The 8,686-nt window shown below is 30.0% G+C and overlaps 1 non-coding gene across 1 annotated transcript; it reads right to left on the bottom strand.

Annotated features, from left to right (window-relative positions):
• Window positions 1-7,600: 7,600 nt before the first annotated feature.
• TRNAR-UCU (transfer RNA arginine (anticodon UCU)) lies at window positions 7,601-7,673 on the bottom strand. Its single transcript has one exon. It is a non-coding gene; the product is annotated as a tRNA-Arg (tRNA).
• Window positions 7,674-8,686: the final 1,013 nt, after the last annotated feature.

Genomic DNA, 8,686 nt, shown 5'->3' with positions numbered 1-8,686 from the left:
TGGGTGTTTCTGTCAAAAGCAATCATAGTGCACCCAATTTTGGTGTACATATGTGAATATATATCTCTCCTTTTGTGAGAGTAATTTTTTTAGATTTTGTTGGTCACATTAGCATCTATGCCAACTATTTCCTGTAAATGCAGTCCTGATTGATTGATTCATTGCTTTGCAACTGACCAGTTGATATATTGTCATGCTGCAAATCTTTTTTAGTTTCAATACACGAAAAGTGTTTTGCAGATTGCACAAGCAATTCATGGGAGTTGCAGTCATACAGGATTGGTGATTGGAATGTAATATATGCAAAACTTGATCCCTGCTATTGTACAAATGACAGTTATAGATGACACCCGGATGAACAGAAGGAAAAAAAGCTACAATGTATGTTTGCTACCAAAAAAATATATGTGCTTACCAACAAAACTAGTGCACTAGTCCCTAATTGATAATTTGTTTTCAGGGGAACTAAAACTCAGGATCTCTTATTATGTTTTTGTCCTCTGATCATTTAAATCTCTTAGAGGTTGCAAAGATACGTAGTTGATTACTGTATTGATTCCTCGTTACAGTAGTAAATTTTGTATTTTGCTGTCTTGTATATAGTTGATGAGTTTCTTCAGTATGGCACTCCAGTTTTCTGACTATAATTATGAGATTGCAAAAGAGAAAAGTGGGTGATGTGAGAGTTTTGTACTAACACGCAGATAAGCTAAGTGCTGAAAGGTATGAAATTAAGGCTGTTTCTAAAAGGACTGCAAATGTTAAACCTGTGTAATGCCACGCTAAGTTTACTGTGGTTGTCACTGAGATGAAAAGGTGTAGATGAGGATCAGTGCAGAAATTATCAGTATACTAAACGTCACTGAATATTCTACATTTTCTGAATTCTATAATTCCCTAGGCTCTAGTTTTTTGACAGTCATTGTTAGCTTCAGAGTAATGGCTTTTTTATCATATAGCATCTTTTTGCAGCAGCAAAGAGGGACATCACAGAAATAGTGTATTTGATAGCCTTCTGTGGATTTGAGCGGTACCTGAAGGGCCATTTTTATGACAACGTTAGAATGATAAAGTAAATGTAAAATTGAAACAGAATTATTTTATAAATAATACCTAGTAAAACATATAACAGATTAAGTGTGAGAATTTTCTTTATAAATTAAAAAGAAATTTTAAGGATGGAGAACGAATATTTTTCAAATTAAAAGTTAAAAAAAATTTATGTGTAATCATAATTATAAAAGTTACACACACACACACACACACATATATATATATATATATATATATATATATATATATATATATATATATATAAAAGCTAACTTGCATAACGCTTTTTTTTTTCAGTTGGTACATTTTAGCAGTGTGTACCAGGTTTTAGTAGACAAAAATACCCTCATAATGGATTCTAAGTTTTAAGGTCAAGGTATTCAAATAATTTTCATTCTTAAAATTTAAAAAAAAAAACAAGAAACCCCAAACCCTTACTCATCTCCCTCATTATTCTCAACTCTTTCTCTTTCGTCTCTTTCACTCCAATCTTTTCTCTGTCATCCCTACTGTAGCCCCAACTAAAAAAATCAGAAACACTCGCCTAACCCTAATTCACATTCCTCACTTATCCAATTTGTTTCTCTCTCATCTCCATATTCTCTCTCTCTCCCACATACAGCAACTTACAACACCGTAATTTGTTGCTCTTGCTCTATTCGTTCATTTTGTTTTTCACTTTAATAACAAAATAATTGATGTTGTTGATGTTGATTTTTCATTGGAGGGTTGTGTTATATCTTTTCCCTTCTGATTGTTATTAAATTTCGTTTTTAAATTTTAGAATTAGTACTTTATCTTCAGGGAGATTTGATATTTTGACTATTAAGTTGTCCGAAAATATTGTCCAGAAGAGAAAAACCCTTGTGTGGAAAGGGAATTCTGGAATGGGTAAGTCATTATCCAAAAAATGGATTTCTGAAGTCAGCTCTTAAAAATAATTTCAAAAACATATTTTTTGCTGAAAACACTATTTCGGAATATACTTTTCACCTTCGTACATATAACCAACGTCAAAACACAGCAAAAAAATGAAGGTCCTGCACACTGTACTAAATGATTTAACAAGAAAAAATTATTGAAGAGAGTTATGAACATAGAAAATTGTTGTTGTCGACTCCCTCCCCTTATTCAAAGAGACCATTGTTCGTTCCCTTTCGAATGTTTCATATTGATAAGTATATTTTCATTTCATTTTTGAAAAAAAAATAAAATATTCTAACAAAATTACACATCTTCTATATTTGAGCAAATTGCAAAATATTGAGTAGTTTCCAAGAAGAACTGCATTGATATACCAACAAATTAAAAATAAACTAGAAATTAGTAAACTAGTCATAATGAACCTCTTAGCTCTCAGTTGGACCAGGAAATTACTTTCCAAAGTAAATCACGTCATGTAATTTATTTTAAACAATTCACATCTCCAACTTGTTTGGTCAATATAAACATGATGTTTTTATTCTGATTTATCATTTGTCGTATAAGTGAAATTAAGAAAAACAAAACGCACTGAATTTTAAATTGGAATTTAAACTTAATAAATTTGTTACCATCACGCTCATAGTTTAACTTATACTCCTTTCATTTCTATGATTTTATCAAAATTGATATTAGGAAACTAAATGTTTTGCAACTATTATGGGTTCATGCTAACGTCTTTTCGTGGGGGTTCTTGTTTTTTTTTTCAGTTTTGAAATTATTGAAATTATTGTAGATTTTAGGTTTTTACAAATTTAATAACAATCAGAAGGGAAAAGATATAACACAACCCTCAATCAAAAATCAACATCAACATCATCAATTATTTTATTATTAAAGTAGAAAACAAATGAACGAACAGAGCAAGAGCAACAAATTGCGGTGTCGCGGCTTACTGTGTGTGGGAGAGAGAAAGTATGGAGATGAGAGAGAAACAAATTGGATAAGTGAGGAAGGTGGATTAGGGTTGGGCAAATGTTTCTGATTTTTTTAGTTGGGGCTACAGTAGGGATGATAGAGAAAAGATTGGAGTGGGAGAGAGAAAGAGAAAGGGTTGAGAAGAATGAGGGAGGTGAGTAAGGGTTTGGGGGTTTCTTGTTTTTTTTTTTTAGTTTTGAGAATGAAAATTATTCAAATACCCTTGACCTTAACTTAGAATCCATAATATATGAGGATATTTTTGTCTACTAAAACCCGGTACACATTGCTAAAATGTACCAACTGAAAAAAGAGTGTATGCAAGTTAGCAAACTCATATATATATATTATTTGTTTAAAATATTTCAACTCTTCAAATTGAGAAAATCTCATACAATATAGATAAATCTATTCATGTTTGGTGTTGATTTACAAGATTAGGGTAAAAAAAAAAGTCCATAAGATATAAAACCTCATAGGCTACTCTACGTGAACGAGTCTTAGGTCAAGATAGATAGGATTGGTCAAAATCAAGACAAGTAGATTGTTTGAGTTAGGTCTAAGTAAAGTTGTTCCTAGGTTTGCCTAAAGTTAATAGAGTCCATATCGTGCTAAGTTGAATTAAGCCTATATTGAAAATAGTTAAGTAGGATCCAAGTCGAATCAAGTTAAGTCTAGCCCATAAAAGGTTGAGTTGATTTGGACTCGTGTAGGGTTGAGTCGGGTTGGACTTGCTTTAGGCAAGGCAAGCTGTACACACCTCATACCGACTTAAGTAGGTCCCACTTGAGCCTAGTTGAATCAAGTTGGATCCATGTTAGGGTCAATTAAGCTAGGCCCATATCAAGCTAAATAGAGTCAAACCCACATTACATTAGGTCAAGTTAAGCTCACACTGAACCCATATTAGGTCGAGTCAAGTTAGGGCCCCATTGGGTTTTGTTGAATCATCTATACCTGATAGTTGACTTGGGTCTACCCTCTCAATTGAGTCAAACACACCTTAAGCTAAGTCAAGTCAAGCCCACAACGAGTTAAGGCAAGTCGGGTTTGCGTCAGGTTAAGTCAAGTTAAATCAAGTCAAACCCATGTTAGACAAAGTAGAGTTGGATCATCCTTACCTATGATTACGTAAAGTTGGACCCACCTCATACCAAGACCACCTCAGGCAAAGTCAAGTTAGGCTCACCTTAGGCCAAGTCGAGTTAGGCCCTTCTTTACCTGAGTTAGGCAAACCTATATTGTGATGGTGTTAGAGTTATGTTTTTCTAAATAATGAACGTTCTTTTACTTACACGTGGCATCCTAAATTGGAATGTTACAATGAATGAACTAAAGTTTTTCCCGGGATTGCAAATCAAGCAAGAAGCTGCTTAAGAAGTTCAAATTGGAAGAAGCAAAGGAGATGAAGACTCCAATGCATCCAACAACTAGCCTAGGGCTAGATGAGAGCTCTTAAAAAGTGGATAACACCATCTATCGTCAGATGATAGGTTCACTTCTATATCTTACAACATCTAAGCCTGATATTATATTTAGTGTTTGTTTGTGTGCTAAATTTCAATCAGATCCTAGAGAAACTCACTTAATTGTTGTTAAACGCATATTTCATTATCTCATTGGAACATCTAATCTTGATCTTTACTTTAAAGGAAGAGAAATGTATAGACTGTAGGGATATTGTGATGTAGATTATGTTGAAGAAAAAGTTGAAAGAAAAAGTACAAGTGGATGTTGTTACTTCAGAGGAGGAAACCTCGTCTCTTGGACAAGTAAGAAGCAATAAAAAATTGTTCTTTCCATAGCCGAAGTAGAGTACATATCAGCGGCTAGTTGTTACTTACAACTTCTTTGGGTCAAGAGTCGCTAGAAGACTATGGCCTCTATGAGAGAAAAATTCCTATATTTTATGATAATAATGTTGCTATTTGTTTATCTAAAAATCTTATTATGCATTTTAGCGTTAAACATATTGAAATAAAACATCACTTCATTTGTGATTATGTCCAAAAATAAATTATTGATTTACAATATATAAAAACTAAAGATCAGCTTGCTGATATTTTCACAAAACTATTAGTTGAAAAATAATTTGAATATTTGAAAAAATCTTTTTGGGCATGAAACATATTGAGTGAATGGTATATTTCAATGCAACTAATGCTCACACATTGCATCTAGTTCAAAACATCATAAGACATATCGTCTAGAGATGTCATAATCAATTATATGGTATAAGAAACATTGTCTAAAAACACCTCATATTTGCATGCATAATTGTGTTTAGTATTGAGCCCAACTACTTGACCCTTTTGAGGACCATCTAGGTTAAAGAAGGTTTCAAACCTCTGTCACCTTATCTAACCATACAAAATGCATTAATTGTTTCCCAAAAACCATCATTACTCTCAAAAAGTAACCCCCCTTTTTCACTCTATAAATTTAAAGCCAGCATTTTAACTCTTTCATATCTTTTTTCCAAAAACTCCTAGATTTCTCATAATCTCTTAAGCCTTATGTTATCCCTCTCTTTCTCACTCTCAAAACACTCACTCTAAAAAACCTTAAAATCCTCAAACACTCTTACAAAAACCTTGTAACCTTTTTTCCCATGTCTTTGTGGATGATATCTTCATCGTAAGAAAACAAGATCAATCACCACCTATCTCTGGACAATAATCATCGTGCTTAATGATAATATGTCTGAACAATCAACTAGCATCTTACACTTATCAATTGATATGTTGGAAATCATTTCTTTTAACTATTACTGAGTTGCATTGCTTAATGAGTATGACTTACGTTGATGTGGTGAAGTTTGGAAGATGACATACGATTATAGAGATGGTTGGTATTGGCACGAATTTCCTTTGATGGACCAGTTGTGTAGAGCTAATGGGTTGATCATGATTCCTTTTAAGGAATTGTATTGTTTGTTATGGTGTTGCTTGTTATAGTCTTATTATGTATTAATGTTATTTGTTGTGTGATGTAGACTTAATGGCTGGGATATAAATGTTGTATTAGTGTTTTTATGTTTATTCGATTAACTCACTCATATTTGTTTTTGTATGTATAATGTTTGTGTTGTACAGGAACATATGCATATATTATAGGTTCTGAGTAGACAGATATTATAGGTTTTGAGTAGACAGATATTATAGGTTTTGAGTAGACGCTTGCTAGAGGAGAAATGTTATCTCAAATTTCATATGAATTGTATTTTTCGTTGAGAAGGATTTTAAGAATTTATTTATTAGATACAATTGAATCTCAATAATTGGTTTTATAAATATTAATTAACATTTGGAATTTATAAAATTTGGAATTTATTGATTGTATTTAGTTTATGTTTTTAGGATTTGGTTAATGTTGTAAAAACTTTTTAGGCTTAATACCTTATTTTGTCCCCAGTTTCGCTCGAAAATGTCAAATTAGTCCCTCCTTTAAAAAGTGCGTCAATTACGTCCTCACTTAATAAAATTTGCATCAATGAAATCCCTTCCGTTAAATCCGTACAAACGGCGTTAACTGTTTTATTAAGTAGAAGAGAAAAATAGTTAACGTCGTTTGTATGGATTTAACGGAAGGGATTTCATTGATGCAAATTTTATTAAGTGAGGACGTAATTGACACACTTTTTAAAGGATGGACTAATTTGACATTTTCGAGCAAAACTGGAGACAAAATAGGGTATTAAGCCAAGTTTTTAAGTTTAAGGCTTTTGAGTGACTCTCCGAATTTAAGTGTTACACACATCTAACAAGTTTATATCACAATTGTCTACTCATCATAACTCAAATAGTTTTTTTACTATAATTAGTTAATATTTATATTTATTGAATTATATTTAATCTTACTATAATTAGTTAATCTTCAAATATATTTAATTTTTAAAATTTTTCTCTCAAATATATTTAATTTTTAAAATTTTTCTTTCAAATATATTTAACTTTTAAAATTTTTCTTTCAAATATATTTAATTTTAAAATTTTTTCTTTCAAATATATTTAATTGTCAAAAACTTTCTTTCAAATATATTTAAGTTTTAAAAATTTTCTGTCAAATATATTTAATTTTTAAAAATTTTCTGTCAAATATATTTAATTTTTAAAATTTTTCTCTCAAATATATTTAATTTGAAAAAATTTTCTTTCAAATATATTTAATTTTGAAAAAATTTCTTTCAAATATATTTAATTTTAAAAATTTTTCTTTCAAATATATTTAATTTTAAAAATTTTTCTTTCAAATATATTTAATTTTAAATTTTTTTCTTTCAAATATATTTAATTTTCAAAAATATTCTTCAAATATATTTAATTTTAAAAATTTTCTCTCAAATATATTTATTTTTTTAAAATTTTGCTTTCAAATATATATAATTTTTAAAATTTTTCTTTCAAATACATTTAATTTTCAAAATTTAAAAGAAAAATTCTTTCAAATATATATTTACTTTTAAAATTTTTCTTTCAAATATATTAAGTGACCCTACCCTTTCTTTTACTCATCCATTCGTAACCTCGTATAACGAAATAAAAGTGAATAGTAATACTTAAAAGCCGCACGAAAATTAAGAATAAAAACTCCTTTTAACAAAAAAAAATTAAATATGGATAACTATGCCAAGAAGAAGTATTTTAAACACGCCCGGTGGGACTCGAACCCACAATCGCCTGATTAGAAGTCAGGCGCCTTATCCATTAGGCCACAGGCGCTACTTAAATAGAATATTCTTTATAGAATAATCATCCAATAGAAAACTGTTGACAATCATATCAATTTATTGAAGAAGGAGGTCATGGTTGCCGATTAAAAGGAAAACTAAGTTAAAAAGGTATAATATTTAAGCACGGGATTTGTAGCCTTTGAGCTTGATGTAACCAAAGTTGAAGATGGAGTTATTGCTTGAAATAATGGAGATTGAGTTGTTGCTAATTAAATCAAAGATAGAGTTATTCTCGAAAAGATTGAGATGGAGGTTGAATTATCAAATTACATGTTATAAAGAAATTGTTTCATGGACATGTATTTATTCATAACAAACGACTGAGTTATTGACAACTGTAATGTAAATTCAACTTGTTAACATGTTAATTGTAAATAAGCCTTGAAACACATGTTTATAAATATGTAAATATTTGTAATAAAAAATGGAAAATTTCTAATAAATTTTATTCATATATTTCCTACCAATTACTTAAACTTATAAATTCTTTCATATATATTTTTTATAATTATTTTTTGGTTATCTTTTAAAATGAGGTTAGCTCTAGAGATGAGAAGAAGCCTAAATAACCTAAAATACTATGTTGAAAAATTTCACAAATTGTTATATTATTAAACGCTAAAAGGGTCGTCTAATGATTTTACAAAATGATTAACAATAATTTTTTTTACAACAGCCAATAGATGCAATGTGTGAATCATAGATAAAGATAATGAACACTTTAATTTTTATACTAACTCATCCCTGATCTAGGGTATGTCCAATTTTTCAATTCAAGTTGATTAGGGTTCCACTAAATAAAATAAGTGTTTATAAGTTGTTTTTGTTAATTCTACCTCACAATGTTTAATAATGTGTACACAATGTCTTTTTAGTTTAAGTACACAAAGTCTCTTTAGCCATACGGAATTTTACAATAGTTATTAAATGTTGCCTCTCCTAATTTTGGAGTTAAACTACTATAGTTTAACTAAGCAATAGTTACTAAATGTTGTATTTGTA

Source organism: Vigna umbellata, chromosome 1 (genome assembly GCF_029865625.1).
Source record: "Vigna umbellata cultivar VRB3 chromosome 1, Vumbellata_1.0, whole genome shotgun sequence".
Lineage (NCBI taxonomy): Eukaryota > Viridiplantae > Streptophyta > Magnoliopsida > Fabales > Fabaceae > Vigna > Vigna umbellata.
This window is presented reverse-complemented; position numbering and strand designations above follow the sequence as displayed.